The sequence below is a fragment of the Salmo salar genome, chromosome ssa01 (genome assembly GCF_905237065.1).
Source record: "Salmo salar chromosome ssa01, Ssal_v3.1, whole genome shotgun sequence".
Taxonomy (NCBI): Eukaryota; Metazoa; Chordata; class Actinopteri; order Salmoniformes; family Salmonidae; genus Salmo; species Salmo salar.
The window spans coordinates 88,809,765-88,823,385 of NC_059442.1; the positions used below are offsets into that span (position 1 = coordinate 88,809,765).

General features: G+C 42.7%; 1 protein-coding gene across 4 annotated transcripts in view; it reads left to right on the forward strand.

The window, feature by feature from the left end:
* Positions 1-13,621, forward strand: part of LOC106609547 (sorting nexin-29) — a 156,613-nt gene that overhangs the window by 100,021 nt on the left and 42,971 nt on the right. The window lies entirely within an intron of this gene.

Genomic DNA, 13,621 nt, shown 5'->3' on the forward strand with positions numbered 1-13,621 from the left:
AGAAGGGCTTTGAAATTGTAGTGGATTTTTTTACTTTATCCTTCACTTGTTCTTCCCTCTGATTGATCCTGCTCCTCTGGAGTTGAAACTTCTCTGGAGTTAAAACTTCTCTGGAGTTGAAGCCTCTCTGGCGTATCTACTGGTATAGAGTGGCCATCTTTGAATCCATCAACCTTATTTTCTCAAACTCTTTAGGGACTCTTGTGATGAGTCCAAAGACCACATTCTGAGTGAATATGACCTGTAGTTCATGAGATTTTTTATGATTATTTTAAGCATTAGCGTTACTTAATCATTAAGTTTCCTTATTTTTTAATACAAAAGGTAACATAGTTCATCATGGTCATGTCTTTGATGACCCTAAAAAGTTTAATGTTCATAGGCCATTGTGAAGTGGATTTAAAAAAGGATTTAAATGGATATGTCAAACCAGATTTCCTGATTTATCAATCCCATTTCTCAAGCTAAGAAGCCTCTCTGGAGTTATAACGGTGAAACACACTGATGATGCTGTATGATAAACAATTGACATGATAATGTACTGTAGAAGTAAACAGGATGTTTGGGGAGGCCCAAATACAGTAGTAGTTGGTAAGATACACTATAATATATATACAAAAGTATGTGGACACCTCGTGCACAAAGCGAGGTCCATACAGAAATGGTTTGTCGAGATCGGTGTGGAAGAACTTGACTGGCCTGCACAGAGCCCTGACCTCAACCCCATCAAACACCTTTGGGATGAACTGGAACCCCGACTGAGAGCCAGGCCTAATTGCCCAACATCAGTGCCCGACCTCACTAATGCTCTTGTGACTGAATGGAAACAAGTCCCCGCAGCAATGTTTCAACATCTAGTGGAAAGCCTTCTCAGAAGAGTGGAGGCTGTTTTAGCAGCAAAGGGGGACCAACTAAACTTAGCAAAAAAAGAAACGTCCTCAACTGCGTTTATTTTCAGCAAACTTAACATGTGTAAATATGTGTATGAACATAAGATTCAACAACTGAGACATAAACTGAACAAGTTCCACAGACATGTGACTAACATAAATGGAATAATGTGTCCCTGAACAAAGGGGGGTCAAAATCAAAAGTAACAGTTAGTATCTGGTGTGGCCACCAGCTGTATTAAGTACTGCAGTGCATCTCCTCCTCATGGACTGCACCAGATTTGCCAGTTCTTGCTGTGAGATGTTACCCCACTCTTCCACCAAGGCACCTGCAAGTTTCCGGACATTTCTGTGGGGAATGGCCCTAGCCCTTACCCTCTGATCCAACAGGTCCCAGACGTGCTCAATGGGATTGAGATCCAGGCTCTAGGCTGGCCATGGCAGAACATTGACATTCCTATCTTGCAGGAAATCATGCACAGAACGAGCAGTATGGCTGGTGGCATTGTCATGCTGGAGGGTCATGTCAGGATGAGCCTGCAGGAAGGGTACCACAGGAGGGAGAAGGATGTCTTCCCTGTAACACACAGCGTTGAGATTGCCTGCAATGACAAGCTCAGTCCACTGATGTTGTGACACACCGCCCCAGACCATGACGGACCCTCCACCTCCAAATCGATCCTGCTCCAGAGTACAGGCCTCGGTGTAACGCTCATTCCTTCGACGATAAACACGTATCCGACCATCACCCTTGGTAAAACAAAACCGCGACTCGTCAGTGAAGAGCACTTTTTGCCAGTCCTGTCTGGTCCAGCGACAGTGGGTTTGTGCCCATAGACGACATTGTTGCCGGTGATGTAAGGCAGGTCCTCACCAGACAACAGGCCTACAAGCCCTCAGTCCAGCCTCTCTCAGCCTATTGCAGACAGTCTGAGCACTGATGGGGGGATTGTGCATTTCTGGTGTAACTCGGGCAGTTGTTGTTGCCATCCTGTACCTGTCCCGCAGGTGTGATGTTCGGATGTACCGATCCTGTGCAGGTGTGGTTACACGTGGCCTGTCACTGCGAGGACGATCAGCTGTCCGTCCTGTGTCCCAGTAGCGCTCTCCAGGCGTCTCATAGTATGGACATTGCAATTTATTGCCCTGGTCACATCTGCAGTCCTCATGCCTCCTTGCAGCATGCCTAAGGCATGTTCGTGCAGATGAGCAGGGACCCTGGGCATCTTTCTTTTGGGAAACAGTGTTTAAACCCTTTACAATGAAGATCTGTGAAGTTATTTGGATTTTTACAAATTATCTTTGAAAGACAGGGCCCTGAAAAGGGACGTTTCTTTTTTTGCTGAGTTTACATATTAATGCCTATGATTTTGGAATGAAATGTTCAACGAACAGGTGTCCACATACTTTTCGTCATGTAGTGTACAACCCCTTGAAAAAGCTGTACCAGTAAAAATCCTCTGTAGCTTTGACAGTGGTTTTTATGTGTTAGCATAGCTATGGTATGGACTCAGTTTCAACTCCGTTAGAAGTCCAGTCTCACCTGACGTAGCTTATCAGTATACACTGGTCAGCCAAACAGTTTGATTGATGTCATCAGAGCATGTTAAGTGGTGATTTCAACGCATTCACTCATGGGTTGTTGTTTTAATGGAATAGGACAATGTGTGTGTGTGTGTGTGTGTGTGTGTGTGTGTGTGTGTGTGTGTGTGTGTGTGTGTGTGTGTGTGTGTGTGTGTGTGTGTGTGTGTGTGTGTGTGTGTGTGATTTCATGCATGCGGATCAGATTCGCCTGCTCTTGTAATTCGGGGCCATCAGTGCAGACAGTCTCACTCTGATGGACCGATTCAAAAAACTAAACACACACACAGAGAGTTATCTGAGGAGCGATTCAGGAAGCAGAGTGTGTGATGGGACTATGAAAGGAGATTGCTTTGATTACCATGTTAATTAACCTAGCCTCTCCTGCCTCCCCTGTGTGTGTGTGTGTGTGTGTGTGTGTGTGTGTGTGTGTGTGTGTGTGTGTGTGTGTGTGTGTGTGTGTGTGTGTGTTGGCCCCCAATGCTTATTGAGTGATTCTTAGAGAACATGTGGAAATTGCCACTGACGATGGTAGTAATACATTTTTCCATTGAACACGACACCCACTGCCTGTGGTGCAGAACAGAGTGAAAGTGAAAACATTGTCAAAAGAAAAGTTGATTTCTGATGTCCATTACCTTCATAATAGACTCCACTTCATTACGCATAAAGAACACCAACATTTTCCTGAATGTTTAGCGCCGAAAGACAAGGACAAACCTTTTGTGGAAAAAAAATATATACTGGATATATATTATTTACACTCTCCGGCTTGACAGCTTCCACTGGTTAACACTTACAGCTGGAGGAATCACAGCTAGAGAGCCTTTCCATGGAAACCTTACACACAAACACCACACACAGCTGGGACTTCCTGTCTAGTTTAGAACCTCCCTATAGGGATCATAGGGGATCTGTTCGTTTTCTATGATGTTTGATGGATGTCCTGCTCCTTCTGTCTTCTCTCGTTATTTAAGAACCCGCCTGTCTCAGAACATAACTCTTATCAGTTATGTTCTTGGGGCTCCCGAGGGCCACAGAGGTCTAAGGCACTGCGTCTCAGTGCAAGAGGCATCACTGCAGTCCCTGGTTCAAATCCAGGCTGCATCACATCCGGCCGTGATTGTGAGTCCCATAGGGCGGCGCACAATTGGCCCAGCGTTGTCTGGGTTTGGCCGGGGTAGGCCGTCATTGCAAATAAGAATTTGTTCTTAACTGTCTAGTTAAATTTGAAAAATCTAAATATCACAAAAGCCCTCGTTAATTCAGTTATTACAGACCAGCTGCCTTCCGAATTTCTTTGAGTTTTAACATCTGTGCCAGTGGGTGCACACACACACTTAGCTATTCACTATGCCTCTGCTGTTTTATTAAGACCCTATTGCCGTGACAGGGAACAGAAATCCAAGTGAAGGAGAAACTCTGAGCTGAGGTAAATTGGTTTGTAGCAGCAGTTTTACTGACGGAGGCATCGTGTGTGTGTGTGTGGGGGAGAATGTCTGTCCCTCCGACCAGACACACACTGCCCTTTATCACTATTAGGACAGATTAGGCCGATTTCTCATCAAATTCAACCAAAAACTAAAACAACTTAGGCCGGACAAAGTTGAATTACTGTCTAATGGGTGCCCTGCCTTTCTTTTCTCCACACCCTTTGATTGTCTCGTCTGGCTGCCACGAAAAGCCCCCACCTTGGAGATAGTCGATCACAATATTGTGGAGCTTCTGATCTGCACAAAGTGTGTGCGTACCACTGGCAATGTACTTTGCTGGATGACATAAGGAAGCTGAATTGCAAACCACAAGTATTTTATTGAATACACAGTTCAGGTCAATGATCACAGACATGGGGAGTACTTGTATTTATCTTTTGCTATTTCAGTTGAGGACTTGCGTGACAAAGTGGAAAAGTGGCTTCCACCAGAAACTAAAATCCCATCAATACAGTATCTAAGACTGCAGTTTACACCCAAGAATCCATGGTCCATGTCTGCTCTCCAGTACACAGGAAGGTTTGACCTCAAGATCATGGTCCAGTCTCGGGTGATAAGAAAGGGACATGAAGATTCAAAGTTTGTTGCAGTACAGTAGAACTACATTAAACAGTTTGATTGCATGTGAAATGTTATGTGTGGATGATAAGGCAATCATCCCTGTCAGAGAACCTGGCCAACCTATAGGGACCTGTAACAGAGGCCGACATCCAAGCATTGCTCCTGTGAGTGGGCCAGTTCTAGCAGCTGCCAACCATGATTACCACATCAGTACCATCTGTCATGTTGATCCCAGCATCTCCATCTAGTTCATTCTATGATGGGAAAGTTCATGTCACTGTCAAGGACAAGATTTTCCAGCCATCCATCCCCCTTCGACACACAGTTGAAAATCTCAGCATTCTCAGAGGAGAGAACTACAGTGAAGATGTCTTTCTCAACAAGTAAATCTTGATCATTCATGGTGGTGGGCCAGACCACAGAACCACATATGCCTCTGTTCAAGCATGCCACACACTCCTGTTTGTTCAACTGGACCTTGACATGCTTATCGCCTGTAGAACATCACCAGGTGACAGCTGGGCCAACCATGCCGAGAGAGTTAATTCCCTTCTAAAGTTGGGGCTTCAGGGAACAGCCCTGGCTAGGAAGAAGATGGAAGAATCAAATGAGAAGCGTGTGAAGAAGTGTAGCACAATGACAAGCCTACGTGAAACAGCCACCAAACAACCAGATATGAAAGAGGCTTTTGGAAAGAGTATGCATCCTGTTGCAGCTCTTGTGAGTGGCCAGTTTGAGCACCTGAAGTGGAAAGGAACACACGTAGAAGTACATCAGCCCACAACACATTAAGAAATTGCCAATATTGCACAACAATTAAACATCATTGATACAGTTGATGTTGACATGATGCATGACCTCAGCAGAAAAGGCCTTGACAAGGAACAGTACAAGCAATTCCAGGACAGACATTTCAAGATGTCACAATACATGGTACAGATCAAGAAATGCGAGGGAGAAGATCCATGCTGGTACTGCTTAATGAATCCTCCACGCTTGCCAGAAGAACAATTTAAGAAATTAAGGTTTGTGCCTGATCAAATCACATGTTATTGGTCACATACACGTGTTTAGCAGATGTTATTGTGGGTGTAGCGAAATGCTTGATCCAACATTGACAGCAGACAGACGTGAGTACCAGAAATTGTATGATCTGTACAGCTTGGACACCACTGACAAGGATAGGCCTTCTCTGACACCAAATATAGAACATGTAAAGAGGAGTGCTGCCATCGTCAGTGCAAAGGTGAGAGCGACCATCAACTGTGTTGGATGTATTTTTTGTATTTATTATGGATCCCCATTAGCTGCTGCAAAAGCAGCAGCTACTCTTCCTGAGGTCCAGCAAAATTAAGGCAGTTTATACAGTTTTGAAACATTACAATACATTCACAGATTTCACAACGCACTGTGTGCCCTCAGGCCCCTACTCCACCACTACCACATATCTACACTACTAAATCCATGTGTATGTATAGTGCGTATGTTATCGTGTGTGTGTGTGTGTGTGTGTATGCATGTGTCTGTGCCAATGTTTGTGTTGCTTCAGAGTCCCCGCTGTTCCATAAGGTGTTTTTTTTAAATCTGTTTTTTTTAATCTATTTTACTGCTTGCGTCAGTTACTTGATGTAGAATAGAGTTCCATGTAGTCATGGCTCTATGTAGTACTGTGTGCCTCCCATAGTCTGTTCTGGACTTTGAGACTGTGGCATGTTTTGTGGGGTATGCATGGGTGTCCGAGCTGTGTGCCGGTAGTTTAGACAGACAGCTCGGTGCATTCAACATGTCAATACCTCATAAATAAAAGTAGTCATGAAGTCAATCTCTCCTCCACTTTGAGCCAGGAGAGATTGACATGCATATTATTAATATTAGCTCTCTGTGTACATCCAAGGGCCAGCCGTGCTGCCCTATTCTGAGCCAATTGCAATTTTCCTAAGTCCTTTTTCGTGGCACCAGCCACACGACTGAACACTAGTGCAAGGTGCAACAAAACTAGGGCCTGTAGAACCTGCCTTGTTGATAGTGTTGTTAAGAAGGCAGAGCATCACTTTATTATAGACAGACTTCTCCCCATCTTAGCTACTACTGCATCAATATGTTTTGACCATGACAGTTTACAATCTAGTGTTACTCAAAGCAGTTTAGTCATCTCAACTTGCTCAATTTCCACATTATTTATTACAAGATTTAGTTGAGGTTTAGGGTTTAGTGAGTGTTTTGTTCCAAATACAATGCTTTTAGTTTTAGAAATGTTTAGGGCTTATTCCTTGCCACCCACTCTGAAACTAACTGCAGCTCTTTGTTGAGTGTTGCAGTCATTTCAGTCACTGTTGTAGCTGATATGTATAGTTTTGAGTCATCCGCATACATAGAAACTCTGGCTTTACTCAAAGTCAGTGGCATGTCGTTAGTAAAAATTGGAAAAAGCAAGGGGCCTAAACTGCTACCCTGGGGAATTCCTGATTCTAACTGGATTATATTTGATAGGCTTCCATTAAAGAACACCCTCTGTGTTCTGTTAGACAAGTAACTCTTTATCACATTAGAAAAGGAAGGGTAAAACAATAACACATACGTTTTTCCAGCAGCAGACCATGATCAATAATGTCAAAAGTTGCACTGAAGTCTAACAACACAGCCCCCACAATCATTTTATCATCAGTTTCTCTCAGCCAATCATCAGTCATTTGTGTAAGTGCTGTGCTTGTTGAGTGTCCTTCCCTATAAGCGTGCTGAAATTCAGTTGTTAATTTGTTTACTGTAAAATAGCATTATATCTGGTCAAACACCATTTTTTCCAGAAGTTTTCTAAGGGTTGGTAACAGGCTGATTGGTCGGCTATTTGAGCCAGTAAATGAGGCTTTACTATTCTTGGGTAGCGGAATGACTTTAGCTTCCCTCCAGGCCTGAGGGCATACACTCTCTAGTAGGCTTAAATTGAAGATGTGGCAAATAGGAGTGGCAATATCGTCCGCTATTATCCTCAGTCATTTTCCATCTAAATTGTCAGACCCCGGTGGCTTGTCATTGTTGATAGACAACAATAAGTATTTCACCTCTTCCACACTGACTTTACTGAATTCAAAAGTACAATTCTTGTCTTTCATAATTTGGTCCGATATACTTGGATGTTTAGTGTCAGCGTTTGTTGCTGGCCTGTCATCCCTAAGTTAGCTAATCTTGCCAATGAAAAAGTCATTAAAGTAGTTTGCAATATCAGTGGGCTTTGATGAATGAGCCATCTGATTCAATGAATGAAGGAGCCAAGTAGGCTTTCTCTCCCAAAATGTAATTTAAGGTGCCACAAAGCTTTTTAGTATCATTCTTTATATAATTTATCTTTGTTTCATAGTGTAGATTCTTTTTATTTAATTTAGTCACATGATTTCTTAATTTGCAGTATGTTTGCCAATTAGTTGGGCTGCCAGACTTAATTGCTGTAACTTTTTTCCTGATCCCTCTCAACCATACTATTTTTCAATTCCTCATCAATCCAAGGGGATTTAACCGTTTTTACAGTAATTCTCTTAATGGGTGTGTGCTTATTAGTAACTGGAATAAGTAGTTTCATAAATGTGTCAAGTGCAGCGTCTGGTTGCTCCTCATTACACACCACAGACCAGCAAATATTCTTTACATCATCAACATATGAATCACTACAAAACTTCTTGTATGACCTCTTATACACTATATTATGTCCACCCTTTTGGAACTTTGGTTTTCCTAGATATGGCTATTATATTGTGATCACTACATCTTATGGATTTGGATACTGCTTCAAAGCAAATATCTGCAGCATTAGTAAAAATGTGATCAATACACATTAATGATTTAATTCCTGTGCTGTTTGTAATGTGAGAAGCCAAAAGCAAGCTGTCTAAAGAAGAACAGCATTACTTACTTACTGACTGACTTTATTGTCCCCATGGGGAAATTTTGTTGCAGTGTCATGTACACGTTTAAAGTGGCGTTTAAATATAAAACAAAATTGACAATACAACTTTCATAACAGTTACATACCAATAAATAAATTAAAAAATAGACTAGCCTGCTGGCCTTACTGAGTCGATAGGAATATTAGCCCGAGCTATTTAGGAGGGATATCACACCTGGCACAAATTATTGTCTAGTTCTGTTTTTCCTGTTGAGGGGTGCCCTATACCTGCGTCCAGATGAGTAGTTCAAAGTCTGGGTACAGGGGGTGGCTTGGGTCTAAAATGATTTTGTGAGCCTTGTGGACGGCCCTGACATTAAAGATCTCATCCAGGCCTGTCTGTTTGACTCCAAGTACCTTGCTTGCTGAGGTGATAATCCTTCTCAGCATATTTCTCTGGCTGACAGTGGCATTGCCAAACCAACAAACAATACAAAAAGTTAAAATGCTCTCAATGAAAGATTTGTAAAACATAATCAGTATAGTACAGTCTACATTAAAAGATCCCAGCTTTTTGAGAAAGTACAGTCTCTGGCTCTTTTTGTAGATCAGGTCTGTACATTTACTCCACTGAAGCTTATTGTCCAAGAGAACACACAGGTATTTGTATTCCTCTACAATCTCTACTGTATATTCTGACCTCTGATAGATGTTGCAGAGGTAGGTGTTGTACACTTCCTGAAGTCTATGCACATATCTTTGGTCTTGTTGGTATTGAGGACCAAGTGTGATTCCTCACACCACTCTACAAAGTCATCTAGGACCGGGCCATGATGTTCCTCATCATCATGCAACTGATCAAGGCAGTGTCATCAGCGAACTTAACGAGGTGTCTATCAGTATGGGAACTAGTACAACTATTAGTGTACAAGATGTACAAGAGTGGGGACAAAACACATCCCTGAGGAGAGCCTGTGTTGGTGGTGGAGTGGGGACAAAGCACATCCCTGAGGAGAGCCTGTGTTGGTGGTGGAGTGGAGACAAAACACATCCCTGAGGAGAGCCTGTGTTGGTGGTGGAGTGTAGACAAAACACATCCCTGAGGAGAGCCTGTGTTGATATTGCGTATGTCTGACACGTGGGGACCTATTTTTACTCGCTGTGAGCGTTGGCTCAGGAAGTCCAACACCCACAAAACCAGCCCCCATCTAAGGAGACGTCCCAAACGAGTCTCTGTGCCAGAATGTAAGGCTGGATTGTGTTGAAGGCAGAAGAAAAGTCAACAAACAGAACCCTGACATAGGATTTGGCACCCACTAGATGTCTATAGACCATGTTAAGGAGAGTACACCCACTAGATGTCTATAGACCATGTTAAGGAGGGTAATAATGGCATCATCAACTCCTCTGCTGGGCTGATAGGCAAACTAAAATGGATTGAGGAGCTTCTGGGTGACACTGAGAATATGACTTCACAATTTTCTCAAGGCATTTCATTACTAAGGATGTCAAGGCAACAGGGCGGTAGTCATTCAGCACAGAGGGACTAGATGCTTTAGGAATTGGTATAATTATAGAGTTTTTCCATAATACTGGCACGTGTTGCTGGTCAAGTGAGGATTGGAAAATGTCTGTAAAAACACCAGCCAATTGTTCAGCACAGTGCTTTAACACATGTCCACTTATTTTGTCTGGGCCTGGGCTTTTATATGTGTTACATCCCCTGAACAACTTTTAAACATCAAACTGTTTAATAACAACTCTCTCAAACATTTGTAATGATGCTTCCATTTGTTTTACCTCCGACACCAAGATGTCTGATTCAAATCTTGAGAAGAAAACATTCAGTTCATTAGCCATGTTCTGGCCCTCATGTCTCCCAAGGTCAGCATGGTTTTTCCCCTGCCTATGTGAGGAGCACTAGACATGGATTTAATCCCTTGCCAGGCCACCCTTGCGTTTCCTGAGGAGAGAGTTGGGGATGAGAACATTTTTACATGTGGTTCAGAGCTTTTCCAAGAAGACAATCCATATCACGAGCAGATCGTTGCTTTCAAGGGGCTAACCTGTGGAATGCAAGTGGAGACGCAGTATTTCTCAGCAATCACAGTGTCATTCCCAGATGTTTGTGTCCATTGTGGATGTCCAGATGTTCTTGAGGGTGAAGAGGTGGTGAGGCTCAAACAACAATTCCAACATGTCCGGCCAACGTGCCGTTAGCAAGAAGGGAAGCAGTTCATTATGAGAGCTCCAATAAATCTACAAAAGAAATGAACACCCCAGAGACCAGAATAAACAACAAATAAAGGGCAAAACAGACTATGCTGTTGAACAGTAAAAAGCAGCAGGTGATTGTGCTATTAATTCTGACCACAGAACATTGGCTGTAATTTTCATTTCAGACGATTCTACATGTTGAATCGTTATTGTTTGTTGACACCCAGTAGGTGATTTACTGCACACGGCCAACTTTAGTTATGGTGTCTTGTGAAGCTGTTCTTGATTTTTATCAGAGATTTGTTTTAAATCAGGAATAAAGACACTGTCACAAGTTATACTTCCCATTGTGTTTCATTTGTCATGGTTATAACTACATTGTAACATCTGCGTTTTTTAAGAAAAATAGTGTAGGTTTTCGCATGGAATAATATAACTCTTGAAGCTCACATTAGGCCTAGAGCCTGCATAAGTTCCTACTGTAGGACAATGTGGTCAAGTACTGTTATTCCTTATCCACTTAATATATATATTTATTTTTTTGCTCACTCGCCTCACTTTTCTGGGGGAAAAATCCATTAAACAGTGAATCAATTTTGTCTGGCCTTAATCCTATATATTTTGGCCTATGTGGATTATAATTTTTTTATTTTCTGAGACATTTGTGTGATCATGTATACACGCACATGTGTGTGCTTGACTATGTGGAGAGAGATTTCTCTCTCCATCTTTGTCGCCTCAGTGCTGTGTGTGTGTGTTTCTGCCTTAATTTTGAGTGTGTTATCTAACCTAGTGTGGGACCTGATATAAAGGTATTAAGCCAGATTGCAGTGAGGAGAAATTATCCTTCTTCCCCTGTAGGAGCCACTGCTCCTCCAAGTCTAACTTCTGTTCTCCTTCCTACAGTGAGGGAAAAAAGTATTTGATCCCCTGCTGATTTTGTACGTTTGCCCACTGACAAAGAAGTGATCAGTCTATAATTTTAATGGTAGGTTTATTTGAACAGTGAGAGACAGAATAACAACAAAAAAATCCAGAAAAACGCATGTCAAAAATGTTAAAAAATGATTTGCATTTTAATGAGGGAAATAAGTATTTGATCCCTCTGCAAAACATGACTTAGTACTTGGTGGCAAAACCCTTGTTGGCAATCACAGAGGTCAGACGTTTCTTGTAGTTGGCCACCAGGTTTGCACACATCTCAGGGGGGATTTTGTCCCACTCCTCTTTGCAGATCTTCTCCAAGTCATTAAGGTTTCGGGGCTGACGTTTGGCAACTCTATGGGATTAAGGTCTGGAGACTGGCTAGGCCACTCCAGGGCCTTAATGTGCTTCTTCTTGAGCCACTCCTTTGTTGCCATGGCCGTGTGTTTTGGGTCATTGTCATGCTGGAATACCCATCCACGACCCATTTTCAATGCCCTGGCTGAGGGAAGGAGGTTCTCACCCAAGATTTGACGGTACATGACCCCGTCCATCGTCCCTTTGATGCGGTGAAGTTGTCCTGTCCCCTTAGCAGAAAAACACCCCCAAAGCATAATGTTTCCACCTCCATGTTTGACGGTGGGGATGGTGTTCTTGGGGTCATAGGCAGCATTCCTCCTCCTCCAAACACGGGCAAGTTGAGTTGATGCCAAAGAGCTCAATTTTGGTCTCATCTGACCACAACACTTTCACCCAGTTTGCCAATGAACATCTGAATGATTCAGAGGACAACTTCAGACGGGCATGTATATGTGCTTTCTTGAGCAGGGGGACCTTGCGGGCGCTGCAGGATTTCAGTCTTTCACGGCGTAGTGTGTTACCAATTGTTTTCTTGGTGACTATGGTCCCAGCTGCCTTGAGATCATTGACAAGTTCCTCCCGTGTAGTTCTGGGCTGATTCCTCACCGTTCTCATGATCATTGCAACTCCACGAGGTGAGATCTTGCATGGAGCCCCAGGCCGAGGGAGATTGACAGTTCTTTTGTGTTTCTTCCATTTGCGAATAATCGCACCATCTGTTGTCAACTACTCACCAAGCTGCTTGGCGATGGTCTTGTAGCCCATTCCAGCCTTGTGTAGGTCTACAATCTTGTCCCTGACATCCTTGGAGAGCTCTTTGGTCTTGGCCATGGTGGAGAGTTTGGAATCTGATTGATTGATTGCTTCTGTGGACAGGTGTCTTTTATACAGGTAACAAACTGAGATTAGGAGCACTCCCGTTAAGAGTGTGCTCCTAATCTCAGCTCGTTACCTGTATAAAAGACACCTGGGAGCCAGAAATCTTTCTAATTGAGAGGGGATCAAATACTTATTTCCCTCATTAAAATGCAAATCAATTTATAACATTTTTGACATGCGTTTTTCTGGATTTTTTTGTTATTTGTCAATGGGCAAACGTACAAAATCAGCAGGGGATCAAATACTTTTTTCCCTCACTGTATAACTAGATTACTCCATGTTAATAGCTGATGTGGAATCGCTGTAAGCTCAGTACTGATTACTTTAGCCAGCTAGAACTAGAATTGATGAACCACCGTTTAGGGAGTGTGTGGGAGAGTCAAGCAGTGTGGCAGTTTGATGGAATGGTGTCAAGTTTAGAGAAACAAAATAAAGATACATTTTTACATGAATATTGGTGCAAAAGACAGTAATTAGAGAAAATGGTTGTCATAATGCCAATGTCTACTGGTTTACGTCTCCTGGTAGACACAGCGGGTTTGATACCTTAGAGAAGATGCTGTTTTAAAACTTTCCAGGAAGTAACCCCTCTGCTATTTGGCCCAAACCTCCAACAGACAATTAAAACTGTGTGAAAAACCGGCTCTTACTTTAACTACCGACAAGACAATACTCCTCTGCATAATATGCAAATGATAATGGTGTGTGTTTGTTGCCCCAGGCATATCAAACACATTATTAATATTGATCATTATGTTGGCTGGCAGTTACTGAAAGGTCGGCTCTGGGATTCAAACTGGTGACAAGGTGAAAGATCTTTCTGTGCCCTTAAGCAAGGC